Genomic DNA, 16,791 nt, shown 5'->3' on the forward strand with positions numbered 1-16,791 from the left:
GCGCGGTATCTCTTTTAGGCACACAAAGAATAATGGATAAGAATTGTTTTGCTGTTGGAGATATATTAAGTTATAGTCCGATTCGGACCATAAGTAAGTTGAATATTGAAGACCATAGTATAAGTCAGAAATGCGCCCTCTAGTGGCTCAAGAAGCAAAATCGAGAGATCAGTTTATATGGGAGCCGTATCAAGCTATAGATCGATTCAGACAATATTAGACACGTATATTGAAGGTCATGGGAGAAGCTGTGGTACAAAATTTCTGCCAAATCGGATGAGATTTGCGCCCTCCAGAGGCTCAAGAAGTCAAGATCCCAGACCGGTTTATATGGCAGATATATCAGGTTATGGAACGATTTGCGCCATATTAAGCACATTAGTTGGAAGTTAATACAAAACATCCCGAGCAAAATTTCAGCCAAATCGGATAAGAATTGCGCCCTCTAGCGGCTCAAAAAGTCAAGATCCAAGATCGGTTTATATGGCAGCTATTGCAGGTTGTAAACCGATTTCGACCATACTTAGCACAGTGATAACAAAACACCACGTGCAAAATTTTAGTCAAATCCGACGATAATTGCGCCCTCTAGAGGCTCAAGAAGTCATGGCCCAAGAACGGTTTATATGGCAGCTATATCAGGTTATGATCCGATTTGAGCCATACTTAGCACAGCCAAATCGGACAAAAATTGATCCCTCTAAAAGCTCAAGACCCAAGATCGGTTTATATGGCAGCTATATCAGGTTATCAACCGATTTGAACCATACTTGCCACAGTTGTTGGAAGTGATACCGAAACATCACGTGCAAAATTTTAGTCAAGTCGAACGATTATTTATAAGGCTCAAGAAGTCAAGACGCAAGGTCGGTTTATATGGCAGCTATATTAAAACAAGGACCGATTACGCCCATCTACAATCCCAACTGACCTGAAAAATTGCAAATTTTGCCCATGAACATTCCACTAAGGAACAGGGGCATACTTCTCACATATCAACGAGTGCAGTCCGATTTAAGTTTTATGCTCAATGATAATGATAAGGGGCCTCCTTTTTATAGCCGAGTCCGAACGGCGTGCCGCAGTGCGACACCTCTTTGGAGAGAAGTTTTATATGGCATAGTACCTCACAAATGTTGCCAGCATTAGGAGGGGAAAACCACAGTTGAATATTTTTTCTGATAGTCTCGCCATGATTCGAACCCAGGCGTTCAGAGTCTTAGGCGAACATGCTAAACTCTGTGCTATTGAAATTGGAAAAAATCGGTTCAGATCTGGATATAGCTCCCATATATATGTTCGTCCGATTTTCAGTAATAATGCAATAAAATAGTAATTATTTGACCGATTCTCTCGAGATTCGGCATGAAGAATTTTTTTACGACTCTCGACATTATTAGTGAATTTCATGGAAATCGGTTCAGATTTAGATATAGCTCTCATATACATATATAGCCCGATTTTCACTCCTAGAGCCACTGTAAGCACATTTATTGACCAATCTTGCCAAAATATTGCACAACGTTTTCCTCAACGGCTACCACAATATACATAGAGTTTGGTCAAAATTGGTTCAGATTTAGATATAGCTCCCGTATATATGTTCGTCCGATTTGCAGTTATATTGCAACAAAATGGTCTTTTGTTAATCGATTTTATCGAAATTCGGCAGGAGGGATTTTCTCTTGATTCCCAATATTACAGGTGAATTTCATGGAAATCGGTTCAAATTTAAATATAGCTCTCGTATATATATATCGCTCGATTTTAACTTCTGGAGTCACAGCAAGCTCATTTATAGACCCATCTTGCCAAAATTTTGCAAAACGCTTTCCCCGACGACTGCCACAGTATCTGAGGATTTTGCTCGGAATCGGTTCAAATTTAGATATAGCTCTCATATATATGTTCGTCCGATTTTCAGTAATAATGCAACAAAATGCTAGTTTTTTGACCGATTCTCTCGAAATTTGGCAGGAAGGATTTTTTTACGACTCTCAATATTAGTGGTGAATTTCATAGAAATCGGTTCAGATTTAGATATAGCTGTCATATATGTATATCGCCGGATTTTCACCCCAAGAGCCACTGCAAGCGCATTGTTTGACCAATCTTGCCCGAAATTTCGCACAACGCTTTCCTCGACGGCTACCACTTTATATGAGAAGTTTGCTCGAAATCGTTTCAGATTTAGATATAGCTCCCATATATATGTTCGTCAGATTTAGGGTAATTTGCCATAATGTTGTCATTTGTCAACCGTAGTTTTTACAGTTTGAACATATTTGCTCGCCGAGGTCCATCAAAATTGTTTTAGAATTGGATATAGGCCCCACATTGTACTTGCAGGGTAGGTGTAGGGTATTATACAGTCGGCACCGCCCGACTTTTGCCCTTCCTTACTGGTTATCAAATTACAATTCACTACAAGAAATACACTTAATTTCCATCATCGTTTCATCTGTATCAAATATCTCTTATTGAAGCCTATTCAAAACGAAAAACCAAAATTAACTTAATTTTGGGGTGGGGGCAAGTTATACAAAATATTCGAAACCACACTTTCATTAAGTTAGTTTGCTAAGCGAGAGCAAATTTTCAGTATGAACATGCTTTTATTCATATGGAAATATTTATGACTACGAATATTTGCAATTATGAAATTTAGATTTTTATTTGTGGCTTGGTGTGAGGCGATGTGGCACACATTGCAACTTTGTCCTAATTTTAAGCAACACATGTGATTGTGTTTCGAACATATGTGTTGTGAACTTTTATTCTATGAAACAGAATGTACGTGCTATTTTGAATAAAACATCTAATTTTCAGCCCAGCAAGATACTATAAATGAAACAAATTTGTTGCAACAACATTTACGCATACAATGATTTATTTAATTTATAGGCGAAATTTTATATGGTTCGAATAAATGCTAAAATATTTGAAAAAATCCACAGGGTAATAGCAATGGGATTTGCTGAAATGGGATAAATGTTGAAAGTGCTGAGTTTATGTAAAGGAAACTTATTGGGTGAGCACAATTGTAGCCTATGGGATATCCAATAAAAATAAAAAAATTATGGTAAAACCAGTAAGGAAGGGCAAACGTCGGGCGGTGACGACTGTATAATACCATACACCTACCCTATAAATACAATGTGGGACCTATATCCAATTCGGAACCAATTTTGATGGACCTCGGCGAGCAAATATGTTCAAACTGTAAAAACAACGGTTGACAAATGACAACATTATGCCAAATTACCCAAAATGTGACGAACATGTATAGGGGAGCTATATCTACTTCTGAACCGATTTCGAGAAAAAACTTCTCAGATAATGCAGTAGTCGTCGAGGAAAGCGTTGTGCAAAATTTTGGCAAGATTGTTCAAACAATGCGCTTGCAGTGTCTCTTGGGGTGAAAATCTGGCCATATACATATATGACAGCTATATCTAAATCTGGGCCGATTTCTATGAAATTCACCACTAATATTGAGAGTCATAACAAAATCCTTCCTGCAAAATTTCGACAGAATCGGCTAACAAATGAGCACTTTTTTGCAATATTTCTTAAAATCGGATGAACATATATATGAGAGCTATACCTAAATCTGAACCGATTTCGAGAAAACTTCCCAGATACTTTGGCAGTCGCTGAGAAAAGCGTTTTGCAAAATTTTGGCAAGATGGGTCAATAAATGCGCTTGCAGTCTCTAGAAATTATAAATAGAAATTCGGGCGATATATATATGAGAGCTATATCTAAATCTGAACCGATTTCCATGAAATTCACCAGTAGTATTGAGAGTCAAGAGAAAATCCCTCCTGCCGAATTTCGAGAAAAATGATTAACAAAAGACCATTTTATTACAATATTACTGCAAATCGGATGAACATATATATGGGAGCTATATCCAAATCTGAACCGATTTTGACCAAACTCTATGTATATTGTGGTAGTCGTCGAGGAAAGCTTTATGGAATATTTTGGCAAGATTGGTCAGTAAATGTGCTTGCAGTGGCTCCAGGAGTGAAAATCGGGCGATATATATATATATATATATATATACAGGGTGGCTGATGAAAGCCGCTACCAAAAAAAAATGTAATAACTTTTTTTCTATTTAATAATAATAATTTAATAATTAATTTAATTAATTAATTAATTAATTTAATTAATAATAATTTAATAATTAATTTAATAATTTAATTTAACATGAATAAAAGAAAAATGTATTCCATACACCGAAAAAAAAATGTAGCAATATTCATCATTGTAGCAATATTCATCAGCCACCCTGTATATATATATATATATATATATATATATATATATATAAATATATATATATATATATATATATATATATATATATATATATATATATATATATATATATATATATATATATATATATATATATATATATATATATATATATATATATATATATATATATATATATATATATATATATATATATATATATATATATATATATGAGAGCTATATCTAAATCTGAACCGATTTCTATGAAATTCTCCAGTATTGTCAAAAGTCATTAGGAAATCCTTCCTGCCAAATTTCGAGAGAATCGGATAACAAATGACCATTTTATTGCATTATTACTGAAAATCGGACGAATATATATATGGGAGCTATATTCAGATCTGAACCAATTTTTGCAATTTCAATAGACTTTGTCTCTAGGCATAAAAACATGGCTGTATCAAATTTGAAGACGATCGGATGAAAACTGCAACCTGTACTTTGTGCACAAATTAACATGGACAGACGGACGGACAGACAGACAGACGAACATAGCTAAATTGAATCAGAAAGTGATTCTGAGTCGATCGGTATACTTATCAATAGGTCTATCTCTCTTCCATTTGGGTGTTACAAACTAATTCACTAAGTTATAATACCCTGTACCACCGTAGTGGTGTAGTCATATCGGGAGATCGGTTTATATGTGAGCTATATCAGGTTGTAGATCGATTTAAACCGATTGGCACAGTTGCTGCAAGTCATAAGAAAACACAGTGAGCAAAATTTCAGCCAAATCCGACAAAATTTGTGGCTTCACGGGACTCAAGAAGTCAAATCGGGAGATCGATTTACATGGGAGCTATATCTAACTCTGAACCGATATGGCCCATTTGCAATCCCCAATGATCTACATCAAAGCTCAGTATCCGTGGAAAATTTTAAGCCGCTAGCTCTACGCATTCGACCGCTATCGTAATTGCGACAGACAGACATACGAGCATGGCTAGATCGAATCAGAATGTCGAGGCATCCAGAATATATACACTATGTAGGGTCGCAGATCATTATTTCGAGGTGTAACAAACGGAATGACTAGGTATGTATACCCCATCCTATGGTGGTGGGTATAAAAATACCAACCGCTTTGCTGTTATTGGCTGGAACAGATTGTGACTCAATGTGATTGTAATCTGTCATAAAAGGTCACTGTCTTACTGGTAATTAAGCTGCTAGTAAATATTCTTGCAAAAATTGTGAGGAGTTTAAGGAAGAGAAAACTATTAAACATCCGTTGTGTGTGCACTGTAGAGGAGTAGAAATAGTTGCACTTTGGCCTCTTATTATACCCTCCATCATAGGATGTTTGTAACTCCTCGAATTTTTAGTCTAAGACCCCATAAGGTATATATATTCCTAACGGTCATGACTTTTTATGTCGAACTAGCCATGTCCGTCCGTCTGTCCGTCCGTCTGTCCGTCCGTCTGTCTGTTTGTCGATAGCACGGTAACTTCCGAAGGAGTAAAGATAGCCGCTTGAAATTGTGCACAAACACTTCTAATTAGTCTAAGTCGGTTGGGATAGTAAATGGGCCATATCGTTCCATGTTTTGATATAGCTGCCGTATAAACCGATCTCGGATCTTGACTTCTAGAGCCACTAGAGGGCGCAATTCTCATCCGATTTTACTGAAATTTTGCACGAAGTGTTTTTTATAACTTCCAAACTCTGTGCTAAGCATGATTCAAATCGGTTTATGACCTGATATAGCTGCCATATAAATCTTGGATCTTGACTTCTTGAGTAACTAAAGTGCGCAATTATCATCTGATTTTGCTGCAATTTTGTACAACAGCTTCTCTCATGACCTTCTCCATACGTGTCAAATATGGTCTGAATCGATCTATAGCCTGATAAAGCTCCCATATAAACCGATCTCCCGATTTTGCTTCTTGAGCCCCTACAAGGCGCAAATCGTATCCGATTGGACTGGAGTATTACACAATGATTCTACAAAGAAGACCATTCAACTCATTTATGGTCCGAATCCATAACAATTCACTATCATAACAATTTTCATCCATTATTCTTTGTTTGCCCAAAAGGAGATATCCCAAAAAAAAAACTCCACAAATGCGACCCATGGTGGAGGGTATATAAGATTCGGCCCGACCGAACTTAGCACGCTCTTACTTGTTTTTTTAAGGACTTGTTAAAGTTATCAAATGAGTACGTCTGCACGATATGACTCGACTGTTAAAGCTAAACGGCACAATCCTTCTTCTGTTCCTGCGGCAACCCAATGGAACAAAAAGTCTAAGTGAGTCTTATTTTATTTTCAACCAATATCGCCAACATTTCTATACCCCCATATATTTGACGGTATCAAAAAATCTCCTTCTCTCAGCCTTTGTCGCTACTCAATTCTTTAATTCACTTTATCCTTCCTCTGAATGAATTATTTAAAAATTCTAGTTATAGAGTAGCAATGATGCCTCTTCCTTTTCCTCAAAAAGTGGGATGGGATGCGTGTAAAATGAATGGTTCTTTTGTTGAAAGTTTCCATTAACCGGCTAGCATTCAAGAGAAATTGAAACATTTCCATTAATAATACAAGGCAACCTTTGCTAAATACATCCCTTAACGATTATTTTACTTGTACCACAGTCGCGTTTACCTTGCCATGGTAGATGTTACAATTTTGCCCTGGTGGTCCACCACGTTCCACCTCTATCGCCATCGATGGAGGATATAAATAAATAATTTATGTAACAGCAGGAGCTACAAGAAGCTTTTATGTTTGGTCTTATGCAGCAGAAATATGAAAAGTTGGAAAACAATGTAACTTTATGACAAGTAACATCTTAGGCTGAAAAGCCAAATGAACTAACAAAAACAAAAATTGGAAAGTACAAGAGTTTTCTAAAGGTGGATATTGAGTTCAATTTGCACCGTGAAATTCCAAAACAAAAAATTGTGAAAAAAAATCATTGAAAATATTTTTATTTGGGGTTCCTAGTTCTACAATGAGTGGAAATTTGACATATGCTAAAAAGCGTGGACGAAACGTTTTTAAACTTGGGACAACATGATAACCAAGAAAAAGCTAAGTTCGGCCGGGCCGAATCTTGGGAACCCACCACCGTGGATTCTGCCAAAAAAGTATACAAAATAAATTTTGTTAAAATTTTGTTCAACATACCAAACTTTTATCAAACCAGTAAAAATTAAAGATTCTAGGAACCGAACAAGGATAATCGAAAGATCAGTTTATATGGGAGCTAGGGTAGGTTAGGTTAGGTAAGAGTGCCAGTACTTTACAGACTCACTTAGACAATTTTAAGTCCATTGTGATACCACAGTGGCGACAGACCAAGGCTCCTGGCGGAAATCGAACCCACGACACTTGCATTGGTAATCCAAACACATTACCAACTAGGCTACCGGTGCGCCCATTGAGGACCCAGGGATTGAGATCTGTTTTAGACAGCCTGACCATAATACGGTCCCGCAGGCGGAGTTCCGGGCGATCACGGAATGCGTGAAGTGGTGTGGTGCTAACGCGAGGACATCGAATGTGAACATCTTTACCGACAGTAAAATTGCCTTAAGGGCAATAACAACCAGGTCGGTAAGATCACACATAGTCTTGCAGTGTAAGAAGGAGATTAACGCCTTCTCTGTGTAGGCAAAATCCGCATTGTTTGTGTCCCGGGCCATAACGGAGTAAGGGGAAATGAAAGAGCAGACGGTGAAGGCCATAGGACTGCCGTCAATAAACTTGGTTAACTCGAAGCCTTTCGGGTCGACGCAGTCCGAGTTGAGGCAGTGAGCGACGAATGAGCATGCAACATTGTGGAACAGCGAAACGGTCGGTAGGACGGCAAAAATCCTATGTAGGGATCCAGGTCGTGAGAAGTCGAGGCTATTACTGATAGGAAGTATGAAGGAGGTCAGTATAGCTATTCTGGTATCATAACCGGACACATACAGGGTGGCTGATGAAAGCCGCTACCAAAAAAAAATGTAATAACTTTTTTTCTATTTAATAATAATAATTTAATAATTAATTTAATTAATTAATTAATTAATTTAATTAATAATAATTTAATAATTAATTTAATAATTTAATTTAACATGAATAAAAGAAAAATGTATTCCATACACCGAAAAAAAAATGTAGCAATATTCATCATTGTAGCAATATTCATCAGCCACCCTGTAGGACTAAGAGCTCACTTATGTAAAATCGGTGGGGCAAGTGATAGAATGTGTCGGGCATGCGGGGAAGATGATGAGACGTTGGAGCATTTCCTTTGTCATTGCCCGGCTATCGCGTCCAACAGATACCGGCACTTAGGTGGAGACACAATACCAGATATGAACCAACTTAGGGGAGTGGTATTGGAAACAATTAAGGATTTTGTAAGTAGCACGAAATTCCTAACTTAAAATTTTCTTTTTAGAGGTTACTTTATAGTTTTGAGAGCGCACAACAAACCGATTACTGGCTTAGGTGTATGTTCATAGTGGCATGGGGCGGATTCATATCTGCACCCTCTTTTCAACCTAAGCTAACCTAGCCTATATCAGGATATGAGCCGACTTGGACCGTGATTCACAAAGTTTTTCAACCTAACTTAACCTAGCCTATATCAGGATATGAGCCGACTTGGACCGTGATTCACAAAGTTTTTGGAAGTCGTAGCGAAACACCACGTGCAAAATTTCAGCCAAATCGGACAAAAATTGCGGCTCCCAGTGGCTCAAGAAATCAAATCGGGAGATCAGTTTTAATATCCGCGCAAAATTTCAAGCCGGTACGCGTTCGACCGCTATAGTGATGGGCGGATGGACATGGCTAGATCGACTCAAAATGTCGAGGCGATCAGGAATATATGTTCTTAATTGGGTCATACGCGAAAATGACTACCCCATCCTACGGTGGTGGATATACATAAATAACTCTGCTATTTTTATTTTTTATGATTATGCTAACAAACAATACGGTCTCCTTGAGAGGAGAGAAGGTTTCATTTACAGAAAGCGCTAAATACCTGAGTGTTTTGCTTGACATGAAGTTAAACTTCAAGTCCAAAATTTTGGAAAGGGCAAGAAAGGCAACTCTTGCCCTGTAAATCTGCAAGAGAGCCATTGGCAAAAGTTGGGGGTTTAGACAGCGCGTCATGCACTGGATATATTCTGCAATGGTCAGACCTATAATGCTATATGGTGTTGTGGTCTGGTGGACGGCGCTTCAAAAGTCCACCTTCTGCTCAATTCTCAACTGGATTCAAAGGATGGCTTTTTTGTACATCACAGCCGCACACTGAGGACGACACCATCTTATGCACTGAATTTAATGCTACATCTAATGCCTCTGGACAATGTGGATAGACAAATTGCTGCGACCACTGCTGTGAGGCTAAGATAGCTTTCTCTTTGGTCATGTGGCGGCTACGGACATTGTGTTATCCATGATACAATGTCCGATGTTGCAGGCAGTGTGGATTACGCCCTACCTGAGCCGCTTTTTGATAAAAAGTACTGTACCTCTATTCCCGATGAAAGCAATTGGAACTACGATATCCCTGCTAACAGAAGTTACATGGGCTTCTATATGGATGGTTCCAAATTAAAAGACCAAGTCAGTTTTTGGTTGTACTCTAAAGATCTAGAACTGGTCATATTGAAAGGTTACCCCACCACTGCAGTGTGTATCAAGCAGAGATCCTTGCAATTAAGGAAGTGGTGGAATGGCTAAGATATAATGTAATGACGACTATTGGCATAAATATCTTCTCAGTCGACCATTTAATCCCTGGAGAACGTGTTTCTGAACACAAAAACAGCATTCGACTGTCGCAGATCTCTCAACGAGATGGCTGAACAGTTCAAAATGCACCTGTTCTGGATGCCGGGCCATAGAGATATTCCAGGGAATTGTAAAGCAGATGAGCTTGCTAAACTGGGAACTACCTGAACTAACTATGTGGCCTAATCTAGACTTGAAGAGGCCTACCGCTTTGCTGTCATTGGTCAGAACAGATGTCTCAGTCATTGTGTCCCTCATGACAGGTCACTGTGTAATCGGAAAACATGCTGACAGACTGAAGGTTGTCAGCAACGACTTTTGCAGAAGCTGTGAGGATATCGAAGAAAAAGAGACTATAGAACACCTTCTGTGTGTGTGTCCCGCACTAGCAGTCAGAAGGAGTTGCACTTTATGTGCTTATTTCCTTGAGACCCTTTCTGATTCAAAAGATGTGAACATTCGCAAGTTATTGGGCTTTTTAAAGCGATCTGGATGGTTCAACGGTAGGAACTAGAAGTCATCTTCTTTCTTCTGTTCCTGTGGTATCACAATGGACTAAAACGTCTATGTGAGTCTGATGGCAGACTGCTACTTAAACCTAACCATCTAACCTAACAAACAATACAATTTACGAAAATAATGCTGGTGGTAAAACATATGATGGGAGGGTTTGCCTACATGTCTTTTTGTTGCAAAAAACGTCTTTTTAGGATTTCTACCACAACAAGGGAGATAATGTTTTATGGAAACTTTCCACAGTGAACCTTACTCATATGTGAGTTAATATCTTTGGCTTTTTTGGCACTCAGTCAAGTGTTGCCTGGAACAGCTAATAAAAATTCATTATGAAGTCTACTACAAAGTGTTGTTTGCCATCGAATGGGAGACAGGTGCGAATGAACTGTGATGTTCTAATGAATTTCGTTGTGCTTTAAATTTCATTTCAAATGATGGATGGTGGCAAAATTTCTGTTTCTCTGACTATAATATATATTTCAAGGTATGAAACATAATTTCCAATTTCCTAGAATACATCCTCTGCTTAAGGACATTCCACATAAGCTGAAAGAGCTTCAAGTGGAAAGATAGGTTAGGTTGAAAAGGAGGTGTGGATATTAATCCGCCCCATGGCACAATGGACATACACCTAAGCCAGTAATCGGTTTGTTCTGCGCTCTAAATACTAAAACGTAAACTCAAACTTACAAAATCCCTAATTGTTTTTCATACCACACACCTAAGTAGGTTCATGCCTGGTATTGTGCCCCTACTTAAGTGCCGATGCCTGTTTACCGCCAAAGCCGAGCAATGACATAGGAAATGCTGCAACGCACAGTGGGAGAAAATCAAAAAAAAACTATTAAAATATATGTTCTGTGTGAGAACGGGCTGAAATATCTTTTTAAAATTTGAAACTATTAGAGCTGAGGTTTTAACGAGACCCTATCGTTCAAAATAGGCAATTTTTCAGTAAAAAATTGAAAAAAACCGCTCGTGTTCTCAAATTCCAAGGCCAGATTCCCCATTTGGCGCTAATGTTCTTTTACCTCATATATCGCCCAAATCCATGCAAACAAATGTAAGGACATTTTTATCTGGAAAATTCAAATATTTTTATTCATGTTATTCCCTATTTAGGTATTTTTGAGCACTATCCAGCAAACAAAAATGGAAATCGGAGGACAAATGAAGATTAGGTAGACCCTAACAAGTCTTCGAAAGACTGAGGTGACCCATTTTAAGGGGATCCTTGAAATTTTGCACACATCTCAGCTCTAACCTTTTCAAATTCAGAGATATCTTTACTCGTTCTCATACGGCATATTTTTTAGTTTTTTTTTCGATTTTCTCCAACTGTGAGCCGTAACCAAAATAAATGACACCAGTTTTGACATAAAGCGAAGGATTACATTGGGTAACAGATGCTATTTTCCACTGAGCAAGCAGCTGAGAAGCAAAGCCACCTCTCGACGTATGAACATTTAACTATACAAGATATGCGATCCATAAGGTATTTATATTCCAGATCGTCTTGACATTCTAAGTCAATCTAGCCATGTCCGTCAGTCCCTTTTTCCAATCGTCACTCCAACCATCCGTCTGTGCAAATCACGAAATCGGTCGAAAGAATATAGACATCCGATTGAATTTTTGCACAGAGTCTTTTTATCGCTGTAGGCTAGGTTAGGTTAAAGTGGCGGTCAGACTCACTTAGACGTTTTCGTCCATTGCAATACCACAGCAATAGGAGAAGGAAGATATTTTCTAGTTCCTACCGTTGAACCATCCGGATCGTTTTAAAAAGTCCAACAACTTACGAATGTTCACCGCCGCTTTATAAGACAAGTTCTCAAAGAAATGAGAACCAAAAGTGAAACTTCTGAGTGCAAGTGCGGGACGTAGACACGGAAGGTGTTCTATAGTATCTTCTTCTTCGATGTTCCTACAGCTTCAGCAAAAGTCGGTGCTAGCAGCCTTCAATCTGTCAGCATTTTTTCCGATTAGACAGTGACCTATCATGACGGATACATGAATGAGACGTCTTTTCTAGCCAGTAACCGCAAAGCGGTAAACCTCTTCCTCTATAGGCCTAAATTTTCATCCGGTTTGAATGAAATGCGGAAAGATATGCGGCAACATCTGTAACGAGTATGATACGAATCGGCCATAAACTTATATAGCCGTCATACATGCTTGAGCACCCAGTGGCCTCAATTTTTATCCGATTTGGCTGAAATTTGGTACTAAGGCTTTTGTTCTGACCTCCAACGTCTATGCGGAGATTAATGGGTATCGGTTTATAAACCGATTTAGCCAACATAAAGGCCAAACCGTCAATGTTCATCCGATTTGGCTAAAATTTGGCACTAAGACTTTGTGCTCACTTCCCACATCAGTGCCGATATGATGCGAATCGGCCTTAAACCTGATATAGCTGCCATAAAAGCCGATCCCTAGTTTTGACTTCATGAGCAGCAATGCGTGTAAAATTTTATCTAACGTGGCTGAAATTTGGTCCACGGGCTTCTGATCTGACTTCAAACATCCGTACCGACTACGATCCAAATCGGTCAATAACATGATATAGCCCCCATATAAACCGACGCCTAATTTTGAATTCCTGATCCCTCAGAGGACTCAACTTTCGCCTGATTTGGCTCAAATTTGGTCAAAAGACTTCTGTTCTGCCTTCCAAAATCCGTGCCAAGTGTGATCTGAATTGGTCTTAATACTGATATAGACCCCAAACAAAGTGATCCCCGGATTTGACTTGTTGAACCTTTTCTGGGTTCTGGATAAACCGTATGCTAAGGAACAGGTGGATAAATTGTGTGTCCCATGGCATAAATATAAGGGAGAAAGTGGCACGGGGCACGCCACAGGGGTGCATTTTATCGTCACTCCTATGGGTGATCACCTATGGCCTATTACGGATACTGACTGAGGAGGGATTTGAACCCATCTGCTACGCAGTCGATGTTATAATACTTCTAAGGGGTAAGGATCCGAACGAGCTATGCAGAAAGCCCGAAAGGGTCTTGCATATGACATATGACAGAGAAGACAGAAATTTGCCTGTTCACGTGGAAACGAACGTGGGCCAAATTGACGCAACACATTTCCTCTACGAAACGATTTCGATATCTGACAAGGTCAAATGCTTAGGTGTGATGAATGACAGAAAAATGAATTGGAAGTGTCACATTCAGGAGCGTACTGAGAAGGTTCACAGATGTTGGGCACTATGTAGACGGGCCATAGACTCAAAATGTGGCCTGAATCCGAGGTTAGTCCACTGGCCTTACAGGAGCGTGATTAGACCAAAACTTACATACGCCTCAGTAGTTTGGTGGACTGCTATGGAGAAAAAGTGCAACATAACGACCATACAACAACTTCCGAGAACATGTTGTCTTCGCATAGGCGGAGCAATGAGGACCACTTCCACTAGGGCATTGGAGACTATTCTAGATATTCGACCCATTGACATACAGATTAAGTGTGAGGCAGCCACTGCGGCTATTAGACTTAAGGCGAATAGATTGAGAATGGGAATAGCTCATACCATCGCGGTATAATCGAGGCGATGATAGGAAACCTGGAAGGAAGGGAATAGGTTTCCGATCGGATATCTGAAATGAACCTTGAGGTCGAGTGCGAGGCACTGCAGTCATCGGTACAGTCCTGGATTGACGGAACCCTAGTATTGCCATCTGGAAGATCATGTTACACGGATGGATTAAAGCTAGAGGACAGAGTGGGCCTGGGGGTCTTCATTGAGAACCCAGGGACTGAAATCTATTTTAGACTGCCTGACCATAGTGCGGTCTTGCAGGCGCAGATCCGTGCGATCACGAATGCGTGAAGTGGTGTGGTGCTAACGCGAAGGCGTCGAGTGTGAACATCTTCACGGACAGTAAAATTGCCATAAGGGCAATAACAACCAGGACAGTAAGGTCTCGAACAGTTTTGGAATGTAAAAAGCAGGCAAAAGCCTTCTCTGAGGATGGCAAAATCTGCATCGTTTTGGTGCCAGGCCATAACGGAGTAAGGGAAAATGAAAGGGCAGACGATTTGCCGGTGAAGGCCAGAGGACTGCCCTCAATGAACTTGGTTAACCCGAAGGCTTTCGGATCGACGCAGTCCGAGCTAAGGGAGAGGCCAACGAATGCGCATGCAACTCTGTAGAACAACGAAACGGTCGATAGGACGACGAAAATCCTATGGGTAGACGCAGATCGTGAGAAGACGAGGCTATTACTGAAAGGAAGTAAGACGGAGGTCAGTATAGCTCTCCGTATCATAACGGCGAAAATCCTATGGGGAGACGCAGATCGTGATAAGACGTAGCTATTACTGAAAGGAAGTAAGAAGGAGGTTAGTATAGCTATTGGAATCATAACGGGTCACATAGGACTACGAGCTCACTTATGTAAAATCGGTGCGGCAAGTGATGGCATGTGTAGGACGTGCGAGGAAGATGATGAGACGTTGGAGCATTTCCTTTGTCATTGCATGGCTTTCGCGTCTACTTAGGTAGACGTACTTAGGTAGAGACACGATACCAGACATGAACCAACATAGGGGAGTGGTATTGAAAATTATTAAGGATTTTGTAAATTTTGTAAAATTTCCTTTTTAGAGATTACTTTATAGTCTTTAGATCGCACAAAAAGCCGATTACTGGCTTAGGTATATGTCCAAAGTGACATGGGGCGGATTAATATATGCACCCTCTTTTCAACCTAGGTTAAATTTTAAGCGGAGTTCATGGTGGTGGGTAGCCAAGATTTGGCACATTTTTACTTGTTATTACTGATCAAGTTTAAAATGTCAGCATAATCCCCATTATGATTACTATCCTGATTTGACCCTTCTTAAGAGTAGCAGACTAACCAATGTTGGGATAAACTTGTTGCTCCCTAACCAACCACAACTTACGTTTACTTGTTTTAAGGTAAAACAAAAAGTTTACAAAAAATTATTAAGTACCACTTAAGTACATTAAAAACTGTGTTTTTCAGTTTTCGTTTACCCTCTCACATTCATCTTGTATTCATTTAAGATGACTTCCTTCTTTGGACAGCATAAAATTTTGATATTTTTTGCCGGTTCATCCCTCTAAGGGATAATAAAACGTTAAAAATCAATTCTCACCATTCCCAGCCAGCATTGTTGCCATTAGTCTATTGTTTGGTGCGATGGCAGTTGTTACAACCAAAAGGGGGTATAATTTGTACAAAGTAATTTTCCATCTGACTTCACTTTTTAGCGATGAAGGTAAGTAAAGAGGCAAAGCGTACAACAATGACCAAGGCATTGTTTCTTGAAACAAAAACCCCATGCTGGTTTAGCCGATGGGACTTATATACCAGTTTTTATACCCTCCACCACAGGATGGGGATATACTAATTTCATCATTCTGTTTGTAACACCTCGAAATATGCATCTGAGACCCCATAAAGTGTATATATTCTTGATCGTCATGTAATGTCCGTCCGTCCGTCCGTCCATCCGTTTGTCTGTCAAAAGCACGCTTACTTTCAAAGGAGTAAAGCTATCGGCTTGAAATTTTGCACAAATACTTTTTGTTAGTGTAGGTCGGTTGGGATTGTAAATGGGTCATATCGGTCCATGTTTTGATATAGCTGCCATATAAACCGATCTTGGGTCTTGACTTCTTGAGTCTCTAGAGGGCGCAATTCGCATCCGATTTGATTGAAATTTTGCCAGTGGTATTTTAGTATTACTTCCAACAACTTCGCTAAGAATGGTACAAATCGGTCCATAACCTGATATAGCTGCCATATAAACCCACCTTGGGTCTTGACTTCTTGAGCCTCTGGAGGGCGCAATTCTCATCCGATTTGACTTAAATTTCGCATGAGGTGTTTTGTTATGTCTTTCAATAACTGTGCTTATTATGGCGCAAATCGGTACATAACCAAATATAGCTGCCATATAAACCGATCTTGGATCTTGACTTCCTGAGCCTCTAGAGGGCGCAATTCTCGTCCGATTTGGCTGAAATTGTGCACGTAGTGTTTTAGTATCACGTCCAATAACTGTGCTAAGTATGGCGCAAATCGGTCAATGGTTTGATGTAGCTGCCATATAAACCGATCTTGGGTCTTGACTTCTTGAGCCTATAGAGGGCGCAATTCTCGTCCGATTTGCCTGAAGTTTTGCATGAGGTGTTTTG

General features: G+C 39.4%; 1 protein-coding gene across 1 annotated transcript in view; it reads right to left on the reverse strand.

Moving 5' to 3' along the window:
• Positions 1 to 16,791, reverse strand: part of LOC106088597 (serine-rich adhesin for platelets) — a 243,504-nt gene that overhangs the window by 105,168 nt on the left and 121,545 nt on the right. The gene's annotated exons all lie outside the window — the stretch shown is intronic.

This window comes from Stomoxys calcitrans, chromosome 3 (genome assembly GCF_963082655.1).
Source record: "Stomoxys calcitrans chromosome 3, idStoCalc2.1, whole genome shotgun sequence".
Classification (NCBI taxonomy): domain Eukaryota; kingdom Metazoa; phylum Arthropoda; class Insecta; order Diptera; family Muscidae; genus Stomoxys; species Stomoxys calcitrans.